This window comes from Papaver somniferum, chromosome 2 (genome assembly GCF_003573695.1).
Source record: "Papaver somniferum cultivar HN1 chromosome 2, ASM357369v1, whole genome shotgun sequence".
Taxonomy (NCBI): Eukaryota; Viridiplantae; Streptophyta; class Magnoliopsida; order Ranunculales; family Papaveraceae; genus Papaver; species Papaver somniferum.
The window spans coordinates 86,356,471-86,367,831 of NC_039359.1; the positions used below are offsets into that span (position 1 = coordinate 86,356,471).

Here is an 11,361-nt window from a genome sequence, read left to right on the forward strand (position 1 = left end):
ATGCTGAATTTTACACCATAATCGGAGGATACATATCAACCTTACCTACCGATTCTGGTAAATTTTCAAAAAATTATGAGATATGTGCAGAATCGGTAGTAATGTTATCAACCTTAATTACCGATTCTGGTGACTTTTCAAAAAAAAATCAGATAGGTCCATAATCGGAAGTACAAATATTAACCATTTCTACCGATTATAGTTGCTTCATTTTTATTGTTCTTCTGAACCTAAATAGCCTTATAATCGGACACAACATTTTATCATTGTCTACCGATTAACGTGGGGTTTAAAATCGGTAGATGTGGTGAACCTCATAATCTACCGATTATGGTAGTTCTCAAATTCGAAAAACTTGAGATTTTTTCAAATATCAATTTTGGGGCAACTCCATAATCGGGAGACATGTGAAATTAATAATCTACAGAGTATGGTAGTTCCCAAATTTGAAAAACTTGACATTTTTTCAAATATCAATTTTGGGGCAACTCCATCCATGCCTACCGATTATGATAGTTCCCAAATTCGAAAAACTTGAGATTTTTTTCAAATATCAATTTTGGGACAACTTCATAATCGGAATTGTAGGTTTTTTTCAAAATAACAAAACTTTTAAACTACACATGTACACAATAACCTCCGATTATATTAACATAACCGCTTATGTAAATATGCTACCGATTATTGTTTTATCTACCGATTATGGAGGGTATAATTGTCGTTTCGAAAAATCGCCGATAAGGGATGACTTCATTTTCTTTCAGGGTCGCCCCTAATGACCCCAGGAAGAAATACACAAATACTTAAAAAGTAAAATAAATAGAATAGAAACGCCGACCATGGGGCTCGAACCCACGACCACAAGGTTAAGAGCCTTGCGCTCTACCAACTGAGCTAGACGGGCTTCTTGTTCCATTGAAGCATAGAAAGTACTTATAACAATGCCCGAACTTATACATGTTCTCGCCCTGTACCCACAGTAATTCATTAGGTTAGATATGCAAACATAGAAAAAGACAACGAAAGTAAATTTGCAATTCAGTTGGTCACCCTGTGCAGAAGTTCTTAGAAAATGTCGGTACATGGTACCTGGCTAGTCCCTGTAAGGTACCAAATACAATAAAAGCCTTGTTCATAGATTTATTTTTACAGTTCAGACTTGTGACCCGACCATGAATCAATAACTAAAGAATCTAAGACCAACTTTTAGCCCTGCCAAACCCTCCTTCCATGACTGCAGAAATGGGAAAATGGACACATCTGAAACTGACTGGGTAGTTCTATTTCTTGCAATAAGTCCTTTGTCTTCCTCTGCAATTTCATTTGCCACTACGAAGGATTACAAATTTGATAAACCCTCTGGATGAAAGTTAAGCTCTAAAACCAAATACCAGAGCGGTACCCCTGGGGTTCCACTCAATGTACCATAAAATACATGCCTAACAGCCTCAGTCCATGTTCAGGGAACCTAAGCCTAGAGTTGGCAGCCACTTTGATTGAGGAAAAATCATAGTAGTTCAATTACCTAGATTGGCCTTAAAAATTGTGAACCCATAATGTCTCGCTGTAAGATTAGCCTCTAATACATCTTGTTGAAGAGTACTTTAACCGGCATTAGGCATCCCAAACAAGACCCCAATCAGCAACACGACGCCTTAGTTTTGACACAAGCATATTCAAAAACCATACGATGTTGAAGACTTCTGAAGTCCCAAACTCGAGGAGAGCAATTCTAGAATAACATACCTCTTTCCTATCATTTCCACCTGGAAAATCACAAAAGACAATATAAAACTTTCAAAGAGAAATTAGAGACTATCAATCAGTGAAATATCCAAACAGACAAGCCCACAAACAATAGTTACCCACATAAGCAAAGTCCACAGTACACAACTAAGAATGAAAAGCAGTATATCAATCAAGTTATGCAGCATATGCTATTATTTAGTGCTGTCATATTCTCCCACAAACAGATGTAACCGGAACTCCACAAACTGCTCTAAAATATTCAGGGATGATGAAACAACTGAACATGGCGAATGCTAGAAATTCAGAGCCTCGAGGTAAGAAGCAGAGCTGCAGTAGTACTACAACACAAAGTCACACAAGCACCTACCTTTCCTACTATACAGACGGATACCAGAAAGTTACATATGAGGACATACACAAAGTTGCACTGCTCAATAGTAATAACCAGACCATGACTTAAACTACGCAAAGCATTAGAACTGCAGAGCAGCAATAGTCTAGGCTGAGCAAGCAAATCAATGACGACTTAAAAATTAATGACCAGAAAGTTACATATGAGGACATACACAAAGTTGCACTGCTCAATAGTAACAACCAGATCATGACTTAAACTACGCAAAGCATTAGAACTGCAGAGCAGCAATAGTCTAGGCTGAGCAAGCAAATCAATGATGACTTAAAGATTAATCAAACGATCATCTTTTTTGGGAATGTTTTGTTACATCCCGAGTTCAAAGAAGACAAAGATTAGTAAGGAACCCCACTTGCACGATAGTTAAGATATGCACAAGACTTTTGAGAGTTCTATCACACAACCCATCCTCACAAAACAAAACTAAGCAACATAGAGATGTCATATGAAACCGTGGAAGTCATCATATCTGCTAAATTCCCATATCGTGGCATCCTCTAGAAAATCTTATAACTCGTCATATCAGCAAGAAGAATAAAACTTGAACCTCAACTAACATATTATGTACATCTGAACTTGAAAACCTTAAAAACGTAAACGACATATTACATTGCACACAAAATGAACAGAAGCATTAATTAAGAGAAGAATAAGAAAGATTTTAACAGAAAAACATCACCAGACTTGGTTTTCCTCGAAGGTAACAGAAGAGTTAAGTGACGCAAATATACAACTACAGAACCACAGTGTAATTCTTTACAAATATGATGCTTCTTCATCAACATTATCGTCTACCTAAAGTAAGACAACATACTGTCTTAGGATCCAACGTCCATTTTCTCTGTGCATGTGTCATTGATCTGAATCATTTCCCAGGCAACAAGAAAAATTCTTTTTACTGCACAAATTTAGAAATGAAATTCGACATTTCTATCCCATGTCTTTTTTTTTAAATGTAAGCAAAAATATCAGCGTTCACAAAGGTGAGTTGATCAGATTCATGCCAAAGTTCTGAACAGGCTTGTGACCATGCACCAAATAGTATGATAGAAGTTTAAATACTCATTCAAGCATAGAATGCAAAATTGTGCACTAAGTTCATCTCCTAGACCACTTGTCTATGAGCAATCACTTCTTCTGGAGAAAGGCCTCGTTAAATAAAAACTGATAACAATTCATTATAGTACCTTAAACTTCTCAATTCGAAATAATGATAAAGCCATACATGATACATCCTTATCTTTTCTTAAAGTTTGGCATCATTTTCAGTGTAAACCAAAAGTAGATACTTCTTAATGAGATTTCTTAATACTCGTTTGTGTGCAGTGACAGAAAAGGATTTTCTATTGTGCAACCTGCAACCATAAATTTACTTGTTTCCTACTCTTACAGAAAACTAAAACAAGAATAGATCATCAAACGAAGCTAATCAAGCAAAATTCCATTGCTAAGAAAATTCATATAATGAACAACAACATAAAAATAAATCAATTAAACTGGATACCTAGGGAAGCAGGGTATTCAAATTGGACTTCAATGACCACTACTGACTTCTGAATCGGAATCAATGGTGGAGTGTGGTGGATTGCGAAAGACTTTGGGGATTACTTCTTTGCCGTATTTCTTAATAAGATGTGCTCTGAGGAGATCACTTCGAGCTTTAGTTCTGGCTTGTTGAGGTTCAACGTATTTGTACGAGTAATGAATACCGATGGTCATGAGAGTAATACCCATTACGAAGCATCCAAGGTTGAATACTGTCAACCCGTGGTGAGGCGATGGGGTGAACCGCATCGTTCTAAGAACAGAATTGAGAGTGAATTGGAATAAGTATTTGGAAGGGTTCGATGTCTATGAACAAATTTGGGTTAAAGGTTTATCACACCGGTACTGAATTTGTGATCTGCAAGTGATTGATTTGTAGATTCAAAGTCTTTCATCTGGGTTATTGAATTCAGGAAGAGATTCAAAAACTGAGAAAGAGACAGCTTGAATTGGAATGGAGGAAGAGAAACCGAATAAAGAACTTGTCTCTAATTTAGGGACGGGCCCGGGTATTGTTTGGGGCTGCCCGAATTATTTGAAGTTCTTTCTTTTTTTCTTTATCGAAAAAGAGACCGGTGTGAAAAATTGGATTCCTAAGTAATGCACTCAATTCCTTGAACCGAACAGTGTAAATGAACATTTTGTAATTAGAAATTTTGATTCCTAGGAATCCAATTTCCTCCAAAATAGTAGAATTTCATTGCATTGGTCCAATAGTGTAATGGAATTGAATTCCGGAGTAAAAACAAAGATAATTGAATTACCTCAACCGAACATAAATTTTTAGGAGTTGAATTGCATTCTTTGGAATCCAAGAATTGGATTACCCCACAATTGAATTTTTAGGTTTTCAATTCTCCCAACCGTACAGGCTATTAGTATATAATAAGATGTTTTTCTTTCTGGAATAACATCTTGTTTTAAAGAATATGATTTTTTACGTAAAAAAAAACAAACAAAATAACTCCCAAATAACGAGTAATAATCGTTTATTATCTTCTTCTTAACTTTTCAACCTAAATTTGCATTGTATACCTTTAAGGATTCCGCAACAAATTCGTGGTTTCCTTTAAAGCTAATACTGAAGTAATAACAATTTTAAGAGCAATGCACTCCGCTTTTTCAGGTCCTGTAGTCAAGCCTAATGTTGTTTTCGCATGGATGCAGTTTCCAAATTCATCTATGAGCATGCATCCTGTTCCATATGCTTCTGGAAAGTAGTCAAAGAAAACATCAATTGATCAGATTTACGTACTTTTCTCAACAAGCTATTAAAATTAGTAAAAACTAAGTTTATTAATAATTTTCTAGCTTTTACCACGGGAATATGATAAGTGGATTTTTTAATATCTTTCGCAAATTGTAAAGGATTAGCTGAAATCTTCTCATTGCTAACTTTACGTATGTGTTTCCATATACATTAGGCAACATGTGCTGTTTTTTCAGTCCAATTCTCAACATTAGAATGAAAAAGACTTTCAAGAAGCATTCATAGAGTTTAGACCCGGGATAAACCATACTGCAGAGGATCAATGGAAACACAAAAGTAAAGGCATAGAATCTTCAACCTAAGCATTAGGATAAAATTTCCAAATAAATAGTTGGATTCTCCGTTGACATTGCATTTTTCATATTTTTTTCAACATAGAATTATTGTCTCCAAGTTTAGAGCTTAAAATTATGTAGATTGATTTAACAGATGGTATACCATTTTTACTATGAATTCATATGGTTACGTCAAACTATGCATCAGGAACGGTAAGGGTTAGAATCTTGCTATCAATATCAGGAGAAAAATAATAATCAAGTAATTCTTTATTATAATTCTCATTAACTGAGATTAAGGTCGTGTTTGGCAGGCTTAATATCCTAACCTAGGTTGGGTTATCTCTTAAATAACCATATATTATGTTTGTGTGGGTGCTTATTTCATGTCAAGATAAGAATAGTATATCCTACCTAAATTTTAGGAGGCTAAAAAGGTGGGGTTTTGGAATTCCATGTAAAACCTAGAATACCTTAATTCTTTCCTCGGTTAGACGGTTACTTTCATAATTAATTTTTTTATTTAAATTTTTCTTATGCTCAAAACCATAAAATTATATGGTTCGGTTATTTTCATTTTTTTTTAATTAATTAATTTAGCTTGTATACAAATCTTTGACAAACAACATACTACATTAACCCACAATGAAAAACAAACACCATTTAAAATGACCATTGTCATGATAGTCTTGGATGAACCAAGGAATTCGCTAACCTGGACAACGTATTTCAATAGAGGGTGGATGGGAAACTCAGGTATCAATTTTTCAGTCCAGATATCCAATGTCGACGTAGGCAACATTTCTCAGATATATTTTGGTTCAAGTATTTCTTAACTTTTTAATACTGCACCAGATCCATGAAATTCCATAATAGTTTGAGCTAAAAATAAGATTAAAATTTCTAAAGCATTTAGATTTCAAAACTTTAACCCGAAGAGCGGATGGGTTAGAAATAACTCGCCAAATTAAGTTAGTAAGCATGGAATCATTAATCAATAACCAAACCCTTTTGCTCTTAGGTATACAAATAGACATCACCTTTTGGTGTGAATTTGTTTTTTAGGTTTAGACTTATTCCACCGAAAATCTCTTTGCAATCTATTATGTTATATCTCGGCCAAACTCATAAGTTTTGGTGTGTCAAGTTTGTTGTGCAATGTTAGATGAACAAAATTATATCTTGATTTATAACTACTAGAGTCAGTCTTGGACTAAGATTAGAGAATGGTATTTGAGTATCAGAATTCACCTTAACCTAGAAGATTGAAAGGCTGGAGACCAATAAAGACATTCATGAGAACTTCATCAACAAATGTACGTGAAGACTGACCATCATATTTACTCATTATTTTTATGTACTGGAACAATGTCGTGTGGCTTCAGTAAAACTAATGAATTCCCAAGTCGAAGTTTTGAGTTCAAGATTATACTGATGATTTGCCAAGGTGACGTTTTTGATTTGGATTATTATTTTTCTGTTTCTTCAAAAAATATTTAGCAAAATAGTATGACTTTTTTTTTCTTGTGAGATTTAATATTATGCTTACTTTCTCGATATATGTAATGTTTGTATCCCTTGATTCTTGAAAGCAGTGAAGAAAGACTCAAAGATCCTGGATTTTGTTTACGATTTTCTAGTACGTAGTTGTTTATGTATATACGTAATTATGGTAATGGTAATATTAGGCTTTTTAGTAGTTTCTAGGTGTACTTCGTCATCGTTTTCGTTTATTTTTAGATGTGATCTGATATAGTTTTATACTTTTATTATTTCAAATTAATCCATTGAGTATAGTAACACATTGTATGGGAAACTTAATATCTAGTAGTTAATAAGCCGTACGCAATCCAATCTTTGTAAGACGGTTTTTCAAGATTGGTTAGGCCCATAGACTTTAATATGGAAAAATACTATTTGGCGTATATGTGTACGAGTATTTCCAAGAGAACAAGGTATCAAAAAAGTTATATTCAGTTGAAATATTTTTTGTATAGTTACCTAAAATCTGTGAGGACTTTCTGAAAGTGAGTTACGGGAGATTGAGCATGAACATTCCTCTCATAAACCAGGAGAAACATGGCTTCTTCAGTCACAAGAGAGATTAGGGATGGTCTTAATTAGGATGGGATGAAGAGAGTGACCAAAGAATAAGAAAGTACTCTAAGAGGTTATGAGAAAGTTTTGTTTAGCTTGGAGAATAGATGACATATTTATAGCTGAATTCTCTAATCTCAGGACGGTGAAAAAAGGTATTACTTGTCGTTTTCTTGTCTTCTCGGGAATATCTAGGGATAAACTAGGTTGAGTTTATATATCTCGTTATTCCACTGTTTTACTCTCTTTTGTGTTTAGATATAGGCCGAGTATTACTCATATGTTCCTTTGAACACCAGACCAAAACCCTAATTGATATCCCCTATTTGCGTGTGAATGTGCCAGCCTTTGTTACAATGTGTTGAGAGGGAGAGATATTCTCTATAGCCGACGTTTCCAAGATAGAGAAATATTATCTGAATTGTGAGCATGACTAGGATGAGTCACGTGAAAGGAAAGGAATGTCTCAAAAATCATGTGAAAAGTGTGAGAAGAGCTGAGATTGGGCTATTTCTCCTCATGGTCGGTCACACATGTTATATGGAGGTAGAATTCTCACATGTGGGTCTTTTTGTTGAGCCTATGAAGCTCGGAGGAGCTTATTCTTGTTTTTGGATATACATGCATGATCCAACCTAATTTGTTAGCTGCAAGTGTATTTGAGAAGCTGCAAAAGAGGCCATGTGCAAAGTGAGGCTTTTTTTACTGAGTCTTATATTTGTACAATACCCTTTGAGATGAGCCGATTCAGCTCATAGTGTCATCAGGACGGTTGAGGCTTAGCTCATGATACTGAGTTACCTTAGAGTCAGCTGAGACGTTTTAGACGGAGAAAGACTTTTGTGTGCCTTATAGTGTTACTACGAGACCTTAGATCAGTTATCTTTGACCAATGTATCTCGCAGGGATGTATTAGTGAAAACACTGGGGTACCAAAATATACCACCAAATTTTTCGTGGGCAATCATTATGGACAAACTCAACACAACTCCGAGAGTAAAAACTCAATCAAGAAAAGTATCTAGAGTTGTATCTCTCTCTCTCTCGTTGTAAGAAAGTTTACATAACTGAATCCGTGAACCTAACTACATGGAGAGTTCTTGGACGGTACCAAATACCAATATCCAAGGATCAATCAAGTCTTTTCCAACAAACAAGGTTGGACCTAGCTACTGTGATTGATAGACGCACAACCTGTGATATTTCAATTATAAAGATAAACAATATAATGCGGAAAAATAAATAACACAGACACCAGAAATTTTGTTAACAAGGAAACCGCAAATGCAGAAAAACCCCGGAACCTAGTCCAGATTGAACACCAAACTGTATTAAGACTCTCCAGACACTAGCCTACTACCAATTAACTTCAGTCTGGAATGTAGTTGAGCCCGAACTTAGTCTCTCACTGATTCAGGTACAGTCGCGCTCCTTACACCTATTGAATCCCAGAAGGACTCTGCGCAATTGATTTCGTTAGACGGTCTCACACCAACTAAGAGTTGTTTCAACTCAATTGAAGACTTTAAACCAAATCTGCCTCCCATAGATTAAGCCTATGATTGATTTCCTGATTTACGATCTAAATGGATGACCATATCAAACGAAATATCTAGTGATGAAAATCGATAACAACTTGAAAAAAGTCTGGCTATCCTCAAAATCCGGACTTATGCAACCCGAAGTGCATCCCAAATTATTATTCAACTCACAAGTATAAAACTTGCGGAATCAACAAAGTGTGAGACGATGAGACTTTTTTGATTACTATCTATCTTGATTGATGGAGCAAGGCTCTATAAACAATCAAGATCATGATACTCGAGTTATCAAGATAAAATATAACTGGACCTGGCTTCACAAATCCAATGAATTCTTTGTAGTCGCTAAACCCTAAAAGGGTCTCTGGAGAGGACGACTCTAGTTACAACTAGGACACACCAAAAAGTAGTGTCAGGATTCAAAGATCTCAGTTTCCAAGAGTTCCCCTTATATAGACTTCAAAGCCTAGGTTGCTTTAGGTTTAAGCTAATATAGCTTTGGAACCAAGTAATCAATATTCACCGTTAGATGAAAGCTTTGAATCTTATTCACATAAACAAGATATAGACTCTGGTTAGGTAGAACCGTAACCGAACAGTGTATAAAAACAATGTCCAACATGGTTAGCCGAAACTAGCAAATTTGAACTTTAAAAACTTAACACTCATTTTTCATGTTTACTAAGACATTAATATTGAGTCACAATCATATGATCAAATGAGTCTAGTGTTAATTAGAGAATTGATCAAATGTAAAGTAGAAATAATTTAATTACACTTGAATCATAATCAACATGGTTGGTAAATGTACAAAGTACAATTACTTGAATCGTTCGTGAATTGGATGAGTCACAGTACGTGGACCGGTTTGCAAACTTATAAGCAATGACCGAATTCCAGATTTGATAGAACTTTTCAAGTTCATGTACTGATTTGAAAACTTAGGTGCAACTCAAAGTTACGGAGTTGACATAACTTTCTGTCAGAGCATTGCTCGGTCGAAATCGCATGCGTTGCTATCTCAAGCATGTTTGTCAATATTAGTGATCAAAACTATATGTCTTGATTTCTAGTTTACTTATGACTAAGTCTCGGTCTAGGATAGTCAAGTGTAGTTGAAGCTCCAGACTCCATGGCGATCATCTTATGAAGACGAAGAACTACTCGAGGAACCGGTGGAACTTCATCCTACTAAAAGGTATGTGGATATTTGAACTTATCTATCACTCAAAAGTCTATACGATCTCCTACTCTTGAGAAAAAGTCGTATAAGTATGATAGTTTTCATACATACACATTTTCTATTTTGAGCCGAGTTTACTCGCTTATCTTTTTCTCGAAATATGTGTTGCTAAGCTTTCGCTTTAACCATTTTCATATTTACACGTTGTTAGAGCATTGCTCGGTCGAACTCGCATGCATTGTTATCTCAAGCATGTTTGTCAATGTTAGTTATCAAAACTATAAGTCTTGATTTCTAGTCTATTATAGCTAAGTCTCGGACTAGGATAGAATGTGTAGTTGAGCTCAAGGACTTCATGGCGATTCATCATACAGGTAGAAGAACTACTCAAGGAACCGGTGGAACTTCTCGACAAAAAGGATGTGAAGACTTGAACTTATCTATCACTCAAAAGTCTATCTACTCTATCTCCTACTCTTTGAGACAAGAAGTCGTGTGCTATATATATAAAATTTGATTATACACATTTGGCATTTCGAGCCGAGTATACCTCGCCTATCTATATCTCAAAATATGTGTTGGTAAGCTTTTCGCTTCGATCAAGTTTATCTTTACCATGTGACGAAAGTCATGATATGTTTCAATCATCTTGAAAATTGCTTTTACGAGAAATGGTGTAACAACTATATAACGTCCTCTAAGAATGTTTCAATGATTGAAATGAGAGTTTAGATTACATAACCAATGGTGGACATAAGCATTGTTGTGGAAATACATTTATGTATAAGTCTTATTCCATGAACCAAAGTTAACGAACTTTGTTGATCAAGAGAACCGGAAGAATGACGTGAGCCAAGTCCGCGAACTGCCGAAGTTCTCAAACCCGAGAATTTCTGCTGGATTTGACAAACAACTTGCATGAAGCTAAGTACGCGAACCCAGTCCGCGAACCACCGAAGTTCTCATACCCGAGAATTTCTGCTGGAGTTTGTAAACTCTGCCAGGTAACTTAACTCCACGAACCTGGTCTGCGAGCTTGAGAAGGTTATATATCTGAAGATGATTTCTGAGCTTAAACTTAAAAATACTAAGGAATGCAATTTGCAAACCGTGGCAAAAGTTCATGAACCGATTCAAGACTAAGATTTTCTTGCAATTGAACAACTCTCTAACTAGTTCATTTGAAGTCATTTGAACTAGTTATGGTGAAGAAGAACGTGGTTGATATGAATGCTAATATGGCTAACCTTTTGGTTAACTAGCATGCATTGTCAAGTGTGTGTAACAAG

General features: G+C 35.5%; 1 non-coding gene across 1 annotated transcript; it reads right to left on the reverse strand.

Annotated features, from left to right (window-relative positions):
* Window positions 1-831: 831 nt before the first annotated feature.
* TRNAK-CUU lies at window positions 832-904 on the reverse strand. Its single transcript has one exon. It is a non-coding gene; the product is annotated as a tRNA-Lys (tRNA).
* Between the last annotated feature and the right edge of the window lie 10,457 nt (window positions 905-11,361).